The sequence below is a fragment of the Somniosus microcephalus genome, chromosome 24 (genome assembly GCF_052327205.1).
Source record: "Somniosus microcephalus isolate GS21.2 chromosome 24, FLI_Smic_1.0, whole genome shotgun sequence".
NCBI classification, from domain to species: domain Eukaryota; kingdom Metazoa; phylum Chordata; class Chondrichthyes; order Squaliformes; family Somniosidae; genus Somniosus; species Somniosus microcephalus.
Genome location: NC_141010.1, coordinates 28,600,254 through 28,622,696, shown reverse-complemented (window position 1 = coordinate 28,622,696; position 22,443 = coordinate 28,600,254).

Here is a 22,443-nt window from a genome sequence, read left to right as displayed (position 1 = left end):
CACACCCTAATGCAAATGAAGATTCCTTATTCAGCAGCAAACTCTGAAATCTCAAAGACACTTCCAATAATCAAAAGGGCTCTTTGCTTTTGAGCAGCAAAACGTTCGATATCCTGACTGAAATAAACAACAACCAGAAGTGGATGCCTTTACAAAAGCACTCTTCCACAGGCCTCCCGACTGGAAAATGCCTGCCGAACCTGTCACTAAAACTCAGAGGCACACAGGCAGGCCAAAAAGGGCAATTTTGCATCGGGAGCGCTAACAGGGCGATGCGCCCGGAGATGACGGGTGCAGAAGATTGGGGCGAAAACTGGTAACGCTGCTGCTATCCTCCGGGATATTTCATGGGAGGTGCGGTTATCACCTCGGGGGTGGGGGGGGGGCGCAAATTTGCGCCCTGTTAGCGCCTCCCATCGGAAGCGCAAACAAGGGAATTTTGCCCCCTTTGTGCCTGGTGCTAATTCTCCAACCTTTCTACTGACACCGCCCATTCCTTGTCTATAACCAATTTCCAGCCCAATGTATCAGTAATTCTCCACATGCTGTTCTTTAGCACACTGTTGTAGCCGTTTATCTCCATCTGTTAAATTCGGCCGGAATTGCTCCTCCTCCTGTTCTCCTACTGGATCATTGTTTTGACACCATCCTCAAAAAGATCAGTGCAAGTGTTTGAAAACTTCACGTAATTAGATGTTTTTGGGTGGGGGGTTCTTTTCTTGAATATCGGATTCTTCCTGTTCCCTGAACTGCAACACTTAAATTCCACCTTCCGTTAGATTTACAGGACAAGACGGGTTAGCATGGTTTCTATTAAGATGGTTTAAACAGAATGTAGGATCATCTCATTGAATAGCGTTTCTTTAATCTCCACATTGATCTATCTATGTTTTCTTTGGGATCCATCGCTGTTTCTTTTTAGACATTTGTGGATTTCTGCTGTCTAATTAGGCTGTGATGATGTTTTCAACACCCTCACGTTCACAGTGACATGTATTTGGTCTATGATTTAAAGTAGTGTTTCCTGCTTTTCCTTAAAGCAGGTAATGATTCTGCGGTTGCCATTTACAGCTCCTCTAGACCCATCTTTTGCGTCTTTACTTGTCCCATTGCCTCCCCCTTTTGCCTTCCACCATCATCCCTTTTGTCATTTAATCACCCCTGCTTTCCACCCTATCACAGACCTTCCCTTTTGTTCTTTCCTCCCCTCTCTGTCCCTCCCCTTTCCCTGCCTCTGTGCTTGCTTAAAACCTCTGTAACATTTTCCAGTTCTGACCAAGGCCGCAATTTTGCTGACCTCGGCGGGCCCGTGACGGGCGACGTCGGTGGCGGGTCCCAACCCCGCTGCTGTCTCCCGACCCCGCTGCTGTCTCCCGACCCCGCTGCTGTCTCCCGACCCCGCTGCTGTCTCCCGACCCCGCTGCTGTCTCCCGACCCCGCTGCTGTCTCCCGACCCCGCTGCTGTCTCCATCCTGGCCTCTGAAATGAATTTCCCTTGATTGGGCTTGTTCAGCTCGCCCAGCACATTTCCCGGCCAATTACAGGAAGCGGGTCTGGTGATGTCATTTCATGAGGCATCATCAGCCGGTTTCCTTAAAGGGACCCATGGCCAAATTTATTTTGACATTTGTGCTGTCAGTGTTCTACAGCATTGAGGTGCTGCAAACACTGACAATGACTGCACAGAGGGGCAGGGCTGCACCCAGCCTCTCCCATGACTCCCTCCATATGCTTGTGGAGGGAGTCGCAGCATGCAGGGAGGTCCCCTTCCCTTCCCATGGGCGGAAGAGGCCTCCCCAGGAGATCAACACAGCCTGGTTCCACATTGCGCAGGAGGGCACAAGCAGGGATGTAATCAGGAGGACCTGGGTGCAGAGCCGCAAATGTTTCAATGATCTCAGTAGATCACGAAACGTTAGTACAAAGCCACACACAATCTCATCCTGCTGTGCCTCTCATCACATCTCCCTCACTCTGCCTTCCCTACCCTACTCCAGCACATCCTTACTCACACTGACTTACCTTGGGCCTCCACCCATCCCTTACATTACATCATTACATCCCCATCTCACTAGCCACCCCTCACACTCACCTTCATCCTAGTGCAATGATACCAACTAACAACACACAAGGGTAGGCACTTGGGAGTTTTATGCAATGTTCATAATAAAGTTTCTGTTAATGTGCTGTCAAACATTGAAACCTTTATTTTCAACACTTTGCATTCTTGGACAGATTTGTGTGCCCCTTTGGAAGAGGCTTAGTGAGTTGCAGTGAATGGTGAGACATAACGGTACCCCCCGCAATGGTGGTCAGTGTGAAAGGAATGGCTTGGGCATTGCAAGGATGCTTTATGGTGTTGTTGTAGGGTGGTGCCAACCTGGCGCATCATGTGGCAGCCAGGGTGTACAGCATCAAGTGAAGTAAATCTGGCCATGGTGAGGCCATCCCTGGCTTCCCAGGCAGCAATGTGGTTGGGTGCTGATGCCCTGTGTCCTGTGCAGCATCAGATGATTGCGGAGGTTGATAGTGTTTCTGTTGGTGCTGCTGGTGTGCCTGGTGCTGCTGGTGTTGGGGCTGATCGTGGTGGGATTCTGAGGACCCAGGTGAGACAGTTTCAAGGGCACCTATGCTGATGGAATAGATGGCAGGTGAAGTAGAGATGACAGAAGCGACCTCTCAATGGTGAGAGAGGTAATGAGGTCAGACTGGATGGAGACTTGTGTAAAGACTCGCAGCATGGTGAATCTGTTGTGGAAATGCAGTGAGGAAGAGCTTGTGGCTGAGGGAAGATATCTCTGTAAGGTGGGAGCTTTTACTGTGCATTTGAAGTTGTCAACTCAACAGTTGATTCACTGGCCATTCATCTCCCACCTCAGCTTGACAGACGTGGTCCCCGACCAGCGTGGATTCTGTGGGTAAGCTGTCAAATGCAGGAGGTGAGCTGAAATTCATTCTTAAGTTGCTCTAAACAAGCCACTAATTACCTGAATTGAGTCCGCCTCAGACCCGGCATCGGGGACAGGCGCATGGCAGCGGGTTCACAGCGGGGTTACGACCAGCTGGGGGAAAAAAACACTTTCCCACCCGACCTGCCATTGATCGAACCCAGACCCCCCCCCTGCCCCGGAAAATCCAGCCCAAATAGTCAAAGACCTGAAACGTTAACTTTGTTTCTCTCTCCACAGATGCTGCCTGTCCTGCTGAGTATTTCCAGCATTTTCTGTTTATATTTCAGATTTCCAGCATCCGCAGTATTTTGCCTTTTCCCTTAAAGCCTTGTGTTTTTATATTTCATCCTACTCTACCTCCATTTTGGTTCCCTCAGTGATGCCCATCCTTTCTCCTTCTGGCACTAAAGCAGTACCGTCTAACCCACAGAGCTATTCATGATGCTACTGAAAGGAAGTCCACTCTTCTTTGCATTAAGCCTTTTCTTTCCAACAGATTAGACAGGTGAATAAGCACAGGTACAACTTCCAAGATGAAAATCAGTGGAATTTTCTTATTTCTGACTGACAACTTCATTCAATGTAGACTAACTCATTTTGTTAAACATATTAACCTGAAAAATGAACAACTTTTTTTATCTTTTGTCCCTATTTTTTGAAGTCGGAACATGTAGGTGCCAAGATGGAGCAGCATTTAATCTGTTTTGTCAGCTCAGGTCATCCCTGTGAGGAAATGGTCTGAAATAGGTGCCTCCTGTGGTCAATTAAAGGCTAGTTGCTGAAGGAAGTTTCTGTGGATTGAGAACTGATTCCAAATTCCTACCACCTGCCCTTTAAGAGGGATCAGATTATTACAGTCAGAAAAAGCAGCAGGAAATAATTTCTTTCTTTTTTTTATACTTTTGATATTTCAAAATGAATCAGTCATTCATGAAAGAAAGACTTATGAAATAATATTGAGCAGCCTGCGGGTGGCGCTGTCCAGGGAGAGTATAAATACTAGGGCACGGGCCCAGCTTGTGCAGGACATTCTTAACAGGAACTAGTGAAGGGCACAACTAGACCTCCATGTTGTAAAACAGTTGATTAAAGCTTTGTTTAACGCTTAGACCAAGTGCCTAGTAGTTTTCTTACGTCAGTGTGTGTGTGTTGCAGTGAGTGCCCCACAGCATTGCACACAGCAAGTCAGAGAAGGTGCTGTTACATAAGGACAGGATGCTAGAACATGTCAAATATAATGTAGGTGTACTCTTTTTGAGCAACCCATAAACAAATAGACTATAACTAATAAAACATTAAATGAAACATAACAAATTAAATTGGAATTTGGTTGGCCGGGGTGATGATGCACTCCAGTCCCTGCGATGCCCACCGGTCGCGGGAGGCCTCGAGCGTGCCGGCAGACACCGCGTGCTCCATCTCCAGGGCTATAATGTAGGTGTATGTCCCTTTAAGGTTAGAAAGTGCAACTGATCTGTACATTTAAAGGCTGCGCATAGTGACACCACAAGTCCCACCCAGAATGGAGATGACTGGATAATGGCCCCATCAATCACGTACTGCTGTAAATAACTGGGATTGATTTTACGCACATAATTTGTATTATGTAACTATCCTTCACTCACTGCATTTTGCTGGACAAATAATCCTGCTGTACTTGGAAGTTTTTTATTACTAAATTAAAGCCACACATCCCACCCTGCCTCCAACTCATTGGCTGACACAGAGGTGTCAAATATTCACTCCGATTTTGCGATTTTTAAATGAATGGTGCGTTTACTTAATGGTCAGGTTGCAGATAAGAACCCTGCATGTGAATGATTGTCAGGCCAATTAACAATTTGAAGATAGTGTTGAACCAAAGTGTTTTCTGAGACAAGAAGCTGGAACTCAGCATTTTAAGATTGCTTTGGATCAGTAAGAAAGAGAGCCAAATACAGGAGGTAAAGAGTGTAAACTATTCTAAATGTAAGAATCAATTGTTTTAAAAAGTTTCAACTTTTACATTGAAGTTGGAGCTCTGCAATTGTCTTGAGCTTTTTGAATTACTTGTCCTTGGGTCTGCTGTAACTCATGAGGAAGTAGAAGTCAAACATGTGGGAAGAATGACCTAATAAAGTAAAATAAATTTGCTCAGGGCAGAATAAATTTCCCTGTGATCACGAGACGCAGAGCGTTGCAGGAGGTGCACGGCACGGTTACGGGAAGTGCAGGGCACTGCATGCTATACACAATCATTTTTATTACGAGATCTCCCCTGGCATTGCTCTCTGTGAGTCAGAGGCCAGAATTTTCCATACCTGGGCAGGTCGGGTTCAGGTGGTCGCCGTGGCGGGTCGCAACCTCATTCCTGATTCCATACTGCTCCTCAGATCGGCTTTACGTTAATGGGGCCTATTAAGGCCGCCCTGCGCGTTACCCGGCCCTATTACATGCTGCGGGTCTGATGACATCAGCAATGATGTGTTTTCAGCCGGGGTATTTAAGAGAGCCATGGCCACATTGCATTTGAAGGTTCATCTAGGAGTGCGCAGGCAGTGCACTGCACAATTGGACTGCTACAAAGAGTGTCAAACATGACTGCACTGAGACAGAGGGCTGCACCCAGGCTCACCAATGACTTCCTCCATATGCTTGTGGAGGGAGTGAGAGCACGCCGGGAGGTCCTCTTCCCTTCTAATGGGCGGAAGAGACCTCCCCGGGAGACAAAAAGAGCCTGGCTCCAAATAGCACAGGAGTGAACAGCAGGGATGTGGTCAGGAGGACCTGGGTGCAGTGCCGGAAACATTTCAGGAAAGGTGAGTACAAAGCCACACTCAACTACATCCTGCTGTGCCTCTCATCACATCCCCATCACTCTGCCTGCCCAACCCTGCTGCTGCATATCCTTACTCCATCATCGAAAGATGTTACCCATCCATTCCTATCACTCATTCCATCACTCCCACTCAACCTTCTCTACTTTCCCTCCTTGCAGGAAAAGAGAGCCCACAATAAGAGGGAGAGGGAGAGAACCAGAGGAGGAACGCCATCATTGGCGACCCGAACATCAGCAGAGGAGTCTGACTTGGAAGTTTCTGGAGTCGCCGAGCAGCTGGAGGTGGGAGATGGAGGGAGGGGGACATCTCAGCAACCTGGTGACAGAATTACATCTCATACAGCTACGTGGCATACAGCAGTCACTCATATGGGGACTGATGTCAGCAGCCACTGAATTGCCATCATGTACATAATGGTATCTGTACCCATTCTTCATATGACATAGCTAACTCATCTCTTTACGCTCCCACAGGTCCATCAAGAGCTCCCCACCACTGTCCAGGAGGAAGAGGAAGATGACTCCTCAGAGGAGCCTCCAGCCTCTGAGGTTGCACCATCACCAGAGATAAGCGCACCCAGCACCAGCACAAATATACACACCTTGGTGGGTGCCACGCGAGATACAGTAGTGTTGTCAACTCACAAGTGAGCAAGAGCAGATGCTGGAGACAGGGACAGCAGTGGAGACTCCTTCCCGGAGGGTGCAGGACTCTCCCAGCTCTGCTCAGCTGCATGCAGACACTGAACCTCGGGGGGCCATCCAGAAAGAGGACGATCCTGGAGGTGCAGCAAGAAGTGCAGGAAACTTTGACAGATTTTGCGACCACGATGTCTGCAAATGTGCAGAGAATGGAGGATCCATCTTCAACATGAGCACCACCATGTCGCAGGTGATGGCGTCTGTAGGCTCTTGAATGGATAGGATGGCCACCTGCATAGAGCAGCTAATGTGCCACTGACAGGAGCATATGGTCTCTGTAATGATAAATAACATGTCATTCTATAGTGGACACTAGGTGGAGCCGTAGAGCTGTATATAGCTGTATGTATAAGACTACACTACCCAGCTGTATGCATATTAAGACTACATTACCCATGAGGCACTAGGCTACCCACAAGGCAACAGTCAAGATGGAAGCCTCTACAGATACTGTACCAAGTCCACATGTGCTCAATAAAAGTATCTAGCAAAAGCTAGCTGTGTTCATAATAAGAATGTCTATTTATTAATGAACATAAGATGGTACCAGGATGGTGAAGATCTGCTAAAAATTGTGAAAAGCGACATGGAGAATTTGAAGCCACCAGAGCGTTTGAAACTCACAGGAAATATCGACTACAATTGGCAGACTCTTAAACAACAATTCGAACTCTACATTGCAGCCATCGGATTCGGTGCGAAGCCAGACGCAAGGAAGATAGCGTTGCTGCTTATGGTTGCAGGCCCACAGGCGATAGAGGTATTTAATACATTTGTATTTAATCCAGTGGAGAACAGAGAAAAATTAGAAGATGTGCTAAAAAATGTTGATGCACATTGCTCTCCCAAAAAGAATGAGACCTATGAAAGATACATCTTCCGTTCTCAGACACAGCAGCAAAATGAGACTTTTGATAGCTTTATAACTGATCTGAAACTGAAAGCACAGACATGTAATTTCTCTGAGCTCAAAGCATCCATGATTCGTGACCAGATTGTGTTTGGTATTCATGATAAAAAAGTCAGGGAACGTCTGTTGAGAGAAACCGAACTAAATTTGGAAAATGCAGTGAAAATATGCCAAACCAGCGAGCTAGCTCGAAAACACGCGAAGACTTTCAGTGAAATCAATAATGATGCGATTGTAATGAGTGATAATGCTGCTGTTGGTGCTGTGTCCTACAAGGGGAAGAAACGTGAGCAGAACAGAAATGAAAAGCAATCGGAGGATGAAATTTTAAATTGTAAACACTGTGGTTACAAACACCAGTTAAGACAATGCCCAGCGTTTGGAAAAATGTGCACAAAATGTAATGGAAAGAATCCCTTTGCCAAACAATGCTTTTCAAAAGTAAAAACTAAGAAAGGGCAACGAGTTAATGTAATTGAGGACACTGATTTAAGTGAGACATTTTTTGTAGGAATGGTGTCATGTGACAATATCAAAAAGGATACAGAAAATGTGCAGCCCTCAGAAATGGACAATGCTGAACATAAAGTTAATGCAGTAAAAGAGGACAAATGGATGATCCCACTGCAGGTAAATGGAGCATTAGTTACCTTGAAACTAGACACTGGGGCAAAAGCAAATTTAATCAGTATGAGTGACATTAACAATATGAAAGAAAAGCCCAAAATACAGAAAAAGTCAGTACTACTGAAGGACTATAATGGACAGAAAATAGATAGCTTAGGTGTATGCAGACTTAAAGTGACAGTCAAAGACAAAGTGCATCATCTCATGTTTTCTGTTGTGGCTGAAAGACTTGATTCACTATTGGGTGACAAAGCTTGTGAAGACTTAGAACTGGTCAAGAGAGTCTACCATATAAACTGTACCATAAACAGACCAGATGACTCAGTGGATTTTGTAGTGAATAATTTCCAGGATGTGTTCAAAGGATTTGGAGTTCTACCATTCACTTACAAGATCCAGCTAAAGGAGGATGCTCAGCCAGTGGTACATGCTCCACGAAGAGTTTCAGCACCCCTGCGTGACCGGCTCAAGAATGAACTGGACAGAATGACCACACTAGGAGTCATCAGGAAAGTCGAAGAGCCAACAGACTGGGTTAACTCCATGGTATGTGTAAAGAAAAAGAACAATGATCTAAGAATATGCATGGATCCAAAGGACTTAAATGCAAACATAAAACGTGAACACTACCAGATTCCCAAGCAAGAAGAAATCACCAGTGAAATGTCAGGTGCCAGATACTTTACAAAGCTCGATGCCTCACAAGGATTTTGGCAACTAAAACTGGATTAAGAGAGCACCAAATACTATACCTTCAACACACCATTTGGCAGGTATTGTTTCCTCAGAATGCCTTTTGGGATAATATCTGCATCTGAAATCTTTCATAGAGCGATGGAACACATAATTGAAGGCCTGGAAGGAGTTCGGGTCTATGTTGATGACATCATCATCTGGGGCTCCACACTGAAAGAACACAATGAGAGACTGACTAAAGTGCTACAGAGCATACGCCGGAATGGACTGAAGCTCAACAAAGCCAAGTGTCAGTTTGGCATCCAGGAAGTCACTTTCCTAGGAGATAATCTATCTGGTAAAGGAATAGAGCCAGATATGGAAAAAGTAAACGCCATACTCAAAATGCCCTGACCCACTGACAAAAAAGGAGTGCTACGCATCATGGGGATGATAAACTTCATTGGAAAGTTCATTCCTAACTTGTCAGCCAAGACAGCCTGTCTGCGAGACCTGCTACATAAAACAAATGAGTTCGCATGGACAGAAAGACATGAACAAGAGTGGATAAACCTCAAAACAGTGCTGACAACCACACCTGTACTCACCTTCTTTGACCCAACAAAAAGAATCAAAGTGTCAACGGATGCATCAAAAGATGGCCTAGGTGCGGTCTTGCTACAAGCAGAGGGTGAAGATTGGAAGCCTGTTGCCTATGCCTCCAGGTCTATGACTGATACTGAGTGTCGATACACCCAGATTGAAAAGGAATGTCTAGGCTTGGTAGTTGGACTAGAAAAGTTTCATGGCTACATATATGGACTTCCCACCTTCACAGTTGAGACAGACCACAGCCCACTGGTTGCCATCATAAAAAAGAACCTGAATGAGATGTCTCCAAGGATTCAATGACTCATGATGAAGCTGCAAAGATATGACTTTGAACTGATCTACACACCAGGCAAATACATAGTGTTAGCAGATGCACTATCCCGAGCACCCACAATGAGTCATGTGAGCTCTACGGAAGAAGACGTGGATGTTCATGTGAGTATGGTCACTGCTGCGCTGCCCATGTCAGACACAAAATCAAAGCAAATAGCAGAAGAAACAGTAAAAGATACAGTATTACAAACAGTAATAGAGAACATTCATCATGGTTGGCCAAAAGGTTCCTGTCCAAAATATTTTCACATAAGGTCAGAATTGAGTGTCGCAAGAGGACTATTACTAAAACAGAACAGAATAGTCATTCCACAGGCTCTACGTCAAGACATGCTCAAAAGGATTCATGAGGGACACCTCGGAATTGAAAAATGCAAAAGGAGGGCAAGAGACACTGTTTATTGGCCTGGCATAAATAAGGACATTGAGAACATGATAGGCAAATGTGAGACATGTCAGAAACACCAAAACAAACAAGCAGAGGAACCAATGATAGTAGCTGACATACCAACAGCACCATGGCAAAAGGTTGGTATGGACCTTTTTCATTTAAATAGTAAAGACTATCTAATAGTGATTGACTACTATTCTAACTATCCTGAGATGGCGCTGCTCTCAAGCACCACAGCAAGCAGTGTCATAATGCATGTGAAATCCATCTTCGCCAGACATGGAATTCCCAGGATTGCCGTTAGCGACAATGGTCCGTGCTTCAACTGTAAGGAGTGGCAACAGTTTGCAGCACATTATGACTTTCAGCACATCACATCCAGTCCTTTGTATGCTCAGTCAAATGGTAAGGCAGAGAAAGGTGTTCAAGTTCTCAAGCAGCTACTGAAGAAAGCGACAGAAAGCAAGTCTGATCCTTATCTCGCCCTGCTGAGCTACCGAGCCTCACCTTTAGACTGTGGTTCTTCACCTGCTGAACTACTAATGGGTCGCAAGTTGCGCACCATGCTACCCTGCTGTGCAAAAGAATAGCAAAGTGAGGAACTGAGACAGAGACTTCAACTGTTAAAGCTGAAACAGAAATCATTCTATGACAAGTCATCCAAAACTCTAAAACCATTGACAAGGGATGATGTTGTCAAGATTGAGGATCCAGATGCATGGAACAGGAAAGCTACAGTTCTTGAGGAAGTAGGACCAAGGTCATACACTGTTAGAACTGAGGAAGGACAGATTCTCAGGAGGAACCGCCGTTCCCTCCTAAAAACACAAGAGACTATTCAAGAGCAGATTGATGACAATGCCGCAACTGCATCTTGTCATTCACCGCCAGAACAATCTCATGAAGACACATCAGACTTACTCGTGTTGAGAAGATCCACACATGAAGTAAAAAAGCCTGATAGACTTAATCTTTGAGTACAATGTAAAGCTTTGAAAATGTGTTGACTGTTTTGAAAATGTTTATGTTTATAGAGCACTAACAAAAGTGTTACTGATATTATCTTTATTGTTTTCTTGAAAGTTGATTGATATTGATTTCGTTAAACCTCAAAAAAAGGGGGATGTAATGATCAATAACATGTCATTCTATAGTGGACACTAGGTGGAGCCGTAGAGCTGTGTAGAGCTGTATATAGCTGTATGTATATAAGACTACACTACCCAGCTGTATGTATATTAAGACTACATTACCCATGAGGCACTAGGCTACCCACAAGGCAACAGTCAAGATGGATGCCTCTACAGATACTGTACCTAGTCCAGATGTGCTCAATAAAAGTGTCTAGCAAAAGCTAGCTGTGTTCATAATAAGAATGTCTATTTATTAATGAACATAAGAGTCTCTATGCAGAATAGATGGCAGAGGCTCATAGACCTCCTATCTAGGAGGGATGTCAGCATAGACGTGGGTCATCATGGTCCCACTGCTGTGCAGCAAGGTGCTCACCAGCTCCTTGCTAGCAGGGAAGTGTGGGTGGCCCATGAGAGGGATGACTTTGAGAGGGGACATGGAAGTGTGGGCTCCTCTCAAAGCGCTCACACTTCTTCCCCATTGCCACCCCCTCAGTCAGAGCCCCAGATTCCTCCTCGGATCGTGATGGCCGAGTCTGCCCCTGCACAGTCGCAGGAGGAGTAGACTTTGGTGGGGCCATCACAGGCTCCAAAACCCAGAGGACGTCTGGCAAAAGCCTCTAAGCAGTCGCAGCAGGGAAGTGAGCAGCCTGCCTCTACCTCTGCTGAAGCTACAGGGGTAGTACCTCGTAGAAGCACATGTAAGAGATAGATGAAACACAAGTAAATTCACAAGGGTAGCCACTGCGGTGTTTTTTCAAATGATTCAGTAAAGTTTCCATTACTATAATGTCACACATAAAAATCTTTATTTTCATCACTTTCCGGTCAGGGACAAATCTGTGTGCACCTTTGGAAGTGGCTTAGGGAGTTGGTGTGAATGGTGAGACATACGTTATCTCCAGCAATGGTGGTCAGTGTGAAAGGAATGGCTTGGTCATTGTAGGGATGCTTTGAAGTGTTGCTGAGGGGTGGTGCCAACCTGGCACAGCATGTGGCAGCCATATGGTTGTAATGTGTAAAGTTAAGTAAACCTGGCCATGATGAGGCCACCCCTGGCCTCCCGGGCAGCAATGTTCTCGGGTGCATGAGTGCAAAGGTAAGTGTGTTTGGTGTGTCTAAAGTGTGTAAAGAAGTTTAAATTACCTGTACTTACCTTTTCAGCCTTCTTTCCTCTAGGTTTCGGGAGTCCATCATCTAATCGGCACAGAAAGCAGAATGGCTGCGAACTGTCAAATGTGACAGCCTGCAGCTTTCTGTGCCAGTGAGATTTCTAACTGAGTCTGTGTAGAAGGACTCAGGTTAGAAGTAAGACTGTCAGTGTTTGATAGCTTCAAACAGCTGTGAAACACTGATATTTCATCTGACAAAACGTCTTGACAGATGAAATTTCAGGCTGTGACGTCAGCTGTTGCCGGGTGGCCCTTAATTGGCCTGCTGAGCCCGCTGGGCGGGATCAACAAGGTCAATCAAGTTAAAATCGCGTGGATTGGCCGCATCTCGATGGAGGCGGGACTACAACCCCAAAAGTTGTAGTCCCGCTTCCTTCCTGACTTCTGAATGAAAATTACCCCCGATTAGTGAGTTGCTGGTTTACAGGGCTAGAAAATCCATAGCTGGGGCACTAACTTTTGAAAAGTAGAAAAAGTAGCGCCAGGTGCTAATGATTCTCTCCTGCCGGGAAATTCAGTTTTAGCGCTCCAAGGGGGAAGTGGCGCGCTAAGTCAAGTGCTAACCACTTCTCTTAGGGCGCTAAAGTCTGAGAGCGGGACGGTAGCGGCAGAGTGCTGAATAATGTGGAGCGCATTGCTAACGACAGCAGAGGCTGCTTCCCGCGCTTCAAGGGGAGGGCCAATGATGGTGCACAACATACTTGTCGTCAGTTCTGTGTTGCAAGGCGATTGCCATTACAGCCCCACACACTCTCACAAAGTGCAGGGCTTGGACATCTTACAGCAATGAAACAGCAAAAACTTTGAGCAGGCACCAGGCTGGTGCAAATAATAAAGGTAGGCTGACCTGAAAACCATTGCCTTTAATTGGCGCTCCCCAAGCAGCCAGCCGAGTTGTTCACGCCCGGCGATACAGCAGGGGGCGGGAGGCAATTTCACATCCGGGGCGATAACGGGGCGCTGTGCACTTTATGACGTCACGATGTGCGAGGCGCTAGAGACCCAGGCGGTAAGAGTTAGTGCCAGTGCTAAACCGGCACTGTAGTTCACAGGCATCGCTGCATTCGCCGCACCCAGTCACTAACCGCTCATTTTGTAGAAACATAGAAACATAGAAGATAGGAGCAGGAGTAGGCCATTCGGCCCTTCGAGCCTGCTCCGCCATTCAATGAGATCATGGCTGATCATCCAAATTCAGTACCCTGTCCCTGCCTTCTCCCCATATCCCTTGATCCCTTTAGAAAAGGTTTATTAAAGACCAGGGGGCAGAAATTCGGTTGGTTAGCGCCCCCCTCCCCGCCCCCACCCCCGCCACTCGGCACTAACCAACCGAATTTCTGCCCCCAGTCTTTAATAAACTTTTGCCATAAACAAAATGAATCTCAAAATACTCAAAAGTTTCATGGCTTGTATAGTTTCAAAGTTTTCACATATTTTTATTATTATTATATATATATATAAGGATTACCCTTAAGGCCTAAAAGTAATGCAGAAGTGCTCTTGCACTTGCCTATCGACCTTTTATGGGGTTTTACCGGGCAAGTTGCTGTCAGTGGGACATCCAGATGGCACAGCACCCTCTACAGCACATCTGTAACCTGTGCGAACAGAGCAAGCAGCTGTGTATCTCCTTAACCAATCAGATTGAAGAATCATTCATGAGCAACACAGAGTCTGAACCAGGAAATGTCAGTTAGAATAGTGAATTCTATGTCAAATCAGGTCTAGAAAGTGAAATAAAGAGAGGAAAAGAAAAGATTGGATTAAAAGAGTGAGATAAAAGAGACAGAAAAAGTAAAAAAACATTTTATTTAAAAAAAAGTTTTAAATCTCCAACAATAAGTAAAAAGCTGAAGGAATGAGACTCCACACTTGTTAAAGTTAATTTTCAGTGTCAGAGAGGTTATTTGGCAATAATCATCTGACATTATTCTCTGACTATATAAGCTGTGTTTTTATGCATCTCTCCACTTCACCTGACGAAGGAGCAGCGCTCCGAAAGCTTGTGATTTCAAATAAAGCTGTTGGACTATAACCTGGTGTTGTGTGATTTCTTACATTTGGCAGTAAATAAGACTTACCACGCCGTTAAAAGGTTACTTAGACTGGACAAGCCTTAACTTTTTGTGGCGAGTTTAGTCCATATCTACGACGTCAGTACAGGAACTTCCCGCCCGTTCAACACATGTGAATGGGGAGCCAGACGGCGAGAAGCCATTTTCGCGCAGCTTACGGAGGAGCGGCGCATCTCTGACAGCAACGTCCCGATTTTCACATTCAACAGCACAACTCCGCTCACCGGAAGTTGCTGTCCGGTTTCTGCCTAAATAATGGTGAGCGCCGTTAGCCTCACCGTTACTTTCACCGAAAAATCTGGAGCCTTTTCTTTTGAAAGGCTAATCACCACAACTAGTGGATTAAAGATAAAACAATCATCTCACCCCAAGCACAGGGTTGAGTAATGTGCTCCTGAATTACATTGCCATATGGAATCTTGCCTCAGGTTGTGAACATGTCCATCCAGTAAAAATGATTAATGGGATTTTTGAGGCAAGACCTGTTACACATGCTTACATAACCCTGGGGTTCATGCCTTGATCGATTTCCAAGTAGTGAAAAGTACAGAATACCTTCTGGTAGAATTAGGTGTTACAGATGTCCAGTGAACTATTTCAGAGAAGACAAAAGCAAAATACAGCAGATGCTGGAAATCTGAAATAAAAACAGGAAATGCTGCAAATACACAGCAGGTCAGGCAGCATCACCCTGAAACGTTCCTTTCTCCACAGATGCTGCCTGACCTGCTGAGTATTTCTAGCATTTCCTGTTTTATTTCAGAGAAGAGCTGCCTTTAATAACTGCAGATTAAAGTTATTTTTTTAAACGATCCCTGCCACTGTGATTTCATGCCAAGGAAAATTTAAATGATACAAAAATGTAAAAATATTACTCACTGTCACTGGACTCGAAAGTATACTAAATTAAATCGACTCACTAACTAATAATGTCAAAGAAGGAAAGAAAATTGCATATTTATAAGTTCTTATCACATCTTCAGGATGTCACAAAGCACTTAACAACCGAAGGATTACAGGCAGACTTCCCGGCTTCAACTTGTGGTCCCAGTTTATATTTCTAAAAGACAAATAGAAAATGCTAAAATCGTAGTGGGCCATTCAGCGTCTGAAAGAGGAACGTTACATTAACAATGGAGACAAACGCAAAATACTGCGGATGCTGGAAATCTGAAATAAAAAACAGAAAATGCTGGAAATACTCAGCAGGTCAGGCAGCATCCATGGAGAGAGAAACGGAGTTAATGAAACATTAACTCTGTTTCTCTCTCCACAGATGCTGCCTGACCTGCTGAGTATTTCCAGCATTTTCTGTTTTTATTAAGAATGACGATTTCGGCTGAAGGCTTCGCCTAAAATTTTAACCTTTCCCTTTCAGCTACCGATTGACCTATTGCACATTTCTGGCATTTTCTGTTTTTATTTCCGATTTCCCCAAGATAGAATCTCATTCTGTGATATGGCTTGCACATCAAAACAGCACAACACGTAAATAGAGTATTGCACCAGCAATGAAAGGACTACCATTATCATTGTATTTAGCTTATTTTGGATAGAATTTCAAAAACATTTAATTGCTAGACAGACACTACTTTCCACTGCTGGCTAAAATACATTGGGAAATGATAAATGTCAGTGACAGAGAGCTTTTTCTAAATGATTCCATTAAGAAGAATGTTCCACTCGTGGCTGAACAGGGGAGGTGTTTTTTTGCTTTAATAGCTAGCTTGCATTGAATTTCAAAGTAAAAACATGCAGAGAGCACCTACGTTTCCACATCATTTGAACTGTCAGCAAGCAGTTAACAATCTCTCCAAACCCACAAATTGCTGCTCTCAGTAAGTGTGAAACACTTTGGAACTTACTTTTCCTGTGCGGATGAAATGATTAAAATGAATGACTGTATACTAAATCAAAGCTCTGTGTATTGAACAGAAGTTTGAGTCTGCAATTTCTCTTAAAATCTCTTGATGAAGAGTTATAGTTCACTTAGATTCTCAGGCCGGGATTTACTTTACCTGGGCGGGACCGGTGTGGGCGGTGGCCATGTCAGGTCGTGACCCCGCTGCTGGCTGCATCCCACTGTTGAAAATGAACTTACCTTAATGGGGCCTATTGAGCCCGCCCAGCGCGTTACACGGCCTAATGAAATGGAGAGGGTCTGATGACATAAATCATGATGTGTTTTCAGCAGGGATCTTTAAAGGGATCCTGGCCACATAACATTTGACGTTTAATCTAACATAGTGCTGTCAGTTTACTACAGCATTTGGAGTGCTGCAAACACTGACAATGACTGCACAGAGGCGGAGGGCTGCACCCAGGTTCTCCGATGACTCCCTACATATGCTCATAGAGAGAGTCAGAGCACACAGGGAGGTCCTCTTCCCTTCCAATGGGCGGAAGAGACCTCCCCAGGAGACCAAGACAGCCTGGTTGCAGATTGCAGAGAAGGTCACAAGCTGGGATGTGGTCAGGAGAACCTGGGTGCAGTGCCGCACTCAACTTCATCCTGCTGTGCCTCTCATCACATCCCCATCACTCTGCCTTCCCATCCCTACTCCTGCACATCTTTACTCACACCAACTTACTTTGCACCTCCACCCATCCCTCTCTATCTACATTATCACATCCCCATCTCACTCGCCGCCCCTCACACTCACCCTCATCCTAGTGCAATCATTACAACTAACAACACACAAGGGTAGCCACTTGGGAGTTTTATCCAATGTTTATGTAAAGTTTCTGTTAATGTGGTGTCAAACATAAAAATCTTTATTTTCAAAACTTTCCAGTCTTGGACAGATTTGTGTGCACCTTTGGAAGTGGCTTGGTGAATTGTAGTGAATGGTGAGATATAACGGTATCCCCGCAATGGTGATGTATGTGAAAGGAATGGCTTGGGCATTGTAGGGATGCTTTATGATGCTGGTATGGGGTGGTGCCAACCTGGCACATCATGTGGCAGCCAGGGTGTACAGCGTCAAGTGAAGTAAATCTGGCCATGGTGAGGCCATCCCTGGCTTCCCGGGCAGCAATATGCTCAGGTGCTGATGCCCTGTGTCCAGTGCAGCATCAGTTGATTGCGGAGAAGGTTGGTGTTGTTGTTGGTGTGCCTGGTGCTGCTGGTGTTGGGGCTGATCATGGTCGGATTCTGAGGACCAAGGAGAGACAGTATAAAAGGCACCCATGTTGTTGGAATAGATGGCAGGTGAAGTACAGATGACAGAAGCGATCTGTCAATGGTGAGAGAGTTCTTCCAATGAGGTGACACTGGTTGGAGACTTTGCTGGAAACACTTGCAGCCTGCAGAATCTATGCTGGAAATGGACTGAGCAACAGCTTCTGCCTGAGGAAAGTGATCATCTGTCAGGTGGGAGCTTTTACTGTATATTTAATACTGTCAGGTAATCAGCTGGAGCAATGGCCGCGCAACTCCCGCCTCAGGTTGACAGACGTGGTTCCTGAGCTGCGTGAATCCTGTGGTCATGCAGGGAAATTTAAAAAGTAAGTGAAAAAAGTGCCTGTAAACTGCCTGATAATGATTTCAATTGGGTCGCCCGCCGCTGCCGATCGGGTCGGCTCTGCGATGACAACTTCCCCACCCGATCTGCCACCGATCGCGCCCGCTATTCCGGCCTCAGTATCTGTGCAATGTTGGTTTCATAGCACCTCAGAGCATAGTTTGATATTCTCACATTGCTTGGCAGAGGTTTATTAAAGATTGCAGGCCCAGGAGTTTTACTCATGCTTGCTTTTGCAGCTTGGTGATAAGTTTACCTGCTTGTTCTCCTATCTTCCCTGCCCTCCAATTTCCTACCTCCTGAAGGCTTCTTGCTAGGATACGATTCCTTAGATGCTGACAGCCCTCTGCCTCACCCAAGAGCCCATTCTTCATCAGCGAGTCTTGGTTATTCAACAGGTCCCAGTGCCAGATCTCACCTGACACAAAACTGATAGATTTTTGTTAGGCAAGGGTATTAATGGTTACAGAACCTAGGCAAGTAAATTGAGTTAAGATACAGATCAGCCATGATCTAATTGAATGGTGGAATAGGCTCAAGGGGCAGGATGGCCTACTCCTGTTCCTATGTTCGTATATTCCTATGTTGCTTCACTTTGAGAGGGAACTCTCTCCATGCGCCATGGGTGGACATTCCTGGTTTTACATAATACATAAGAACATAATAGGCTTCTGCCAGATGAAGAATTCCTTCTATGTAGCAGAGAGTTTTCTGCCCAAGTGAAGCAATGACTTCAGGGAAGAGCTCAGGTTTGGATCAGTGGTGAGGATCGCATCAGGGAAGGAGAGCATGTCTGTGAAATGGGGGCAGGGGAGAGGACATGATGTGAAAATGGTTTCTTTGAAGGGGGAGGAGAGCTGAGTCAATTACAGGTGCGTTAGAGGTGGGAAGAGAGCTGAAAAACATGACTGATTTCTCAAAAGGGAGGCTGTCAGAACCAATCATAAATGTATTTCTCTCATTGAAAGCAGAAACATTTCCAAGTGGTTTCTGAGAGTCACAGGTATTTAGTTTGTGTTGCCAGAAAAGTTATCTATAATGAATGAAATGCTAACATGCAGATTTTAAAAACTTTTCATTTCCTCATAGGAACTTAGTGGGTCATGCCTGGCCATTGCATTATGTGAAGGTTTATTTACCCCAAATATGGATGCAACTGCTTTTTCTGAAATAAGGAGGATGTTTCCTGGTGTAAAAATGCATTAAGGTCATTTTACTTGAGCCTTGCTGTCACTGCATTTGCAGAATTATCAGGATTTGGAATTAAAATTCAGAGTGGAGTAGTGATGAGATTTATTTAATTTTTAAAAGTATACTGAGATTCCTGTTTTTTGGGGATTTCAGTGGACTTCTGTGATGTGCAAAGCAAACAATTTAGGGCTGGATTTTGCCAATGGGGAGCTTTTGGAGGCGGGACTCCCACTTGCCGGGTTTCAGTCCCGCCTCCATCAACTTCTGGCCAACCCACGCTATTTTCCCTTGATTGACCTTGTTAAGCCCGGCCAGCGGGCTTAGCAGGCCAATTAAGGGAAAGCCGGTTAAAGAGAACGTCAACATATGACGTTTCATCTGTCAAAAATTTTTGACGGATGAATTGTCATCGTTTGACAGCTCTGTGAAGCTGTCAAACAGTGACATTCTCTGTAGTTTGATGAGGTCTTGAATTCAAGACCTCATCAAACCTCTTTCTTTTGTAGAAATTAGATGGTTGCTGCATTGGAGAATGTAACGGCCATCTGTCATCTCTACCGCGGAGGTGCGAGACTCTCCGCATACCCACTGACTGAAGCCTGCAGGAAGAAACAAAGGTAAGTACACTTTTTCTAACACTTTGCACTTACCTCAGATACTCACCTCTCCACACTTGCACCCATCACTCACCTCCACAGCACACTTTTGGACCCTGCAGACCCCCGCAGGCCCACTACTCGCCTCGGTGACCCTGGCAGGTTTCGGAGACTTCGGGAAGTTCGCACTTGTTGTGTGGGCAAAATGGGGAGAATCCTATTTTCTGCCTGTTAACTACCTGTTAACAGGCAGTTAATAGGCTTTAATCCCTTCCCGCCTCCAAGGAGACGGGACCCAGCGCGGGACGGCTACCCGCCTCCTGGCAAGATGGCATGGAGGTGGGTTGGAGGCGGGTTGGGCACCTTCCCCCAGATTCTGCCATTTTCCCAGCCGTCCCGCCTCAGGTGCTGCGTATAATGGGCGGCTGATCCGATACCGCCCGTTTTGTCCCACTGCCCAAGACGAATTTCTAGGGGGCGTTAACGGGACACAAACGACTTTTCACCCAGGCACGGCACTGCTAACGACTTCCGCTAAAGTCAGCGGGAGTTTAGCGGCGGCAGTAACTAGTAGCACCCCGCTCCACTGCGCAGGTGACGTCATCACCGTGCGCAGCGCCCCCTTTTTGCCCCGCCTGCAAAATTGGCCCCTGAACCTGCGCCGGGCAATGACAGCGACTGATTCAGGGGGTGGGAACGGAGCAGCAGGAGGCTCATGGGGCACTAACTAAAGGGGAGGTGGCGGGTGGAGAAAAAAAATCGGCCAACTTACCTGTCGCAGCCCGTTGCGTCTTTGAACGCGGGGTCCGTACCGTGATCTGGCAGCCCAGCACTCTGCTGGCACGGCACCCCACTCCCAGGTGGTCCAGGTAGAGCCCCGCAGAGTTGTGGGCTTGGGCCCTCCCCTTTAATGAGGGGATGAGTCCTTCCATGCGGCAGCGCTATGTGGCCCAGTGCGTAGCGCAGCAGAACGCAGCACCCTGAAGATCGGAGTTAGTGCTCTAAGAAGGAAGTGGAGCGCTTGAATTACTGCTCCACCTCCTTCTTGGGGTGCTAAAACTGAAGTTAGCGATCGCTGACGCTATCTTTCACCAGGCACTAAATTTAGCGCCCAGGCGATGTTGGCGACCCAAAACGGTCAGTAACGAATTTTTTCCCCCATTTGTTTTGTGAATGTAGAATGCACTGTCAGTTGGGATTATTGTAGGTGCGTGAGGGGTTCAGTTCGAACGTTAACAATGATGTATTTGGTTTTAGGTTTCCAATGAAAGGAACTGGGCCCTGTAAATTTGTAGAAAATTTCATGCTTAAACTATCAAACTCTTCCAGGAGAAATTATTTTTTGTTTGAAAGGGAGAATTACATAAAGCTTAAATTGCTGAGAAATACACCAAATCAGATGTCATAAATCACAACCGTCTGGGCATTTATATAGCACTTTTCACGACCAGACGCAGCTAGAAAATAAATCTCATGCCTTCAGCACTCACATCCACTTCACTCATTTCTAAATCCACTACCGTTGAACTTTTGTTGTGTAACCCTGCAATAAATTCTGATCAAATGTTAGATATCCATCTTTCAGATGAGATGTCTGCTCTCTCAGGTGGACGCAAAAGATCCCAAGGCACTATTTCAAAGAGGAGTAGAGGAGTTATCCCCGGTGTCCTGGGGCCAATATTTATCCCTCAATCAACATCACTAAAACAGATTATCTGGTCATTATTACATTGCTGTTTGTGGGAGCTTGCTGTGTGCAAATTGGCTGCCCCGTTTCCTACATTACAACAGTGACAACACTTCAAAAAGTACTTCATTTGCTGTAAAGGGCTTTGGGCCGTCCGGTGGTCGTGAAAGGTGCTATACAAATGCAAGTCTTTCTTTTCTATATACCTAGTGCTTAAATTATAACAAGTCTGTGCCGCACTGTATTTTCACTCTAACCGCTTGTTCAGTCTAATGGCCTATGTTCAGGGCTATTTGTGAGCTATCAGCTTTTCTAAAGCTGTCAGTTAGCTTTAGGCTGGCATGTATAAAGGTTTACAAAATAGGCAGGATTATACTTAGGGTTGGATTTTGTCAGCCCTGAGGAGACGGGTATGGAGGCGGGACTGCCGGTAAAGTTGCAGAATTTGGGGGCGGGTGGCAAACCCGCCCTCATCCCGCCTCCATGCCCACTTGCGAGGAAGCCATCCTGCCCCGGGTCCCGTCTCCTCGAGGCAGGAAAGGGATTAAATCCTATTAACTGCCTGTAAACAGGTAGTTAACAGGCAGAAAATAGGATTAGCCCCATTTTACCTTCCCAAGTGCAGGCTTCCCAACCTCAGGGAACCCCACCAGGGTGGAGAAGACGAGTAGGATGTCTGCGGGGGTTGGAGGGGTCTGAAAGTGCAATGTAGAGGTGAGTGATGGGTGCAAGTGTGGAGTGGTAAGTATGTAAGGTGAGTGTAAAGTCTTAGAAAATGTTCACTTACCTTTGTTTCTGCCTATAGCCTTCAGTCGCATCTAGTCTGTCTAGTCCTGTTAGAATTTTATAAGTTCCCTACATTACAACAGTGACTGCACTTCAAAAGTAATTGGCTGTGAAGCGCTGTGAGACATCCTGAGGATGTGAAAGGCGCAATATAAGTGTAAGTTCTTTCTATCTTCAACAGTCATTGCTCTAAAGTGCACAGACCTTGATTGTTTTTCAACCATTCCTATATCAAAAGACAAGTGATTTTGACAGCATGA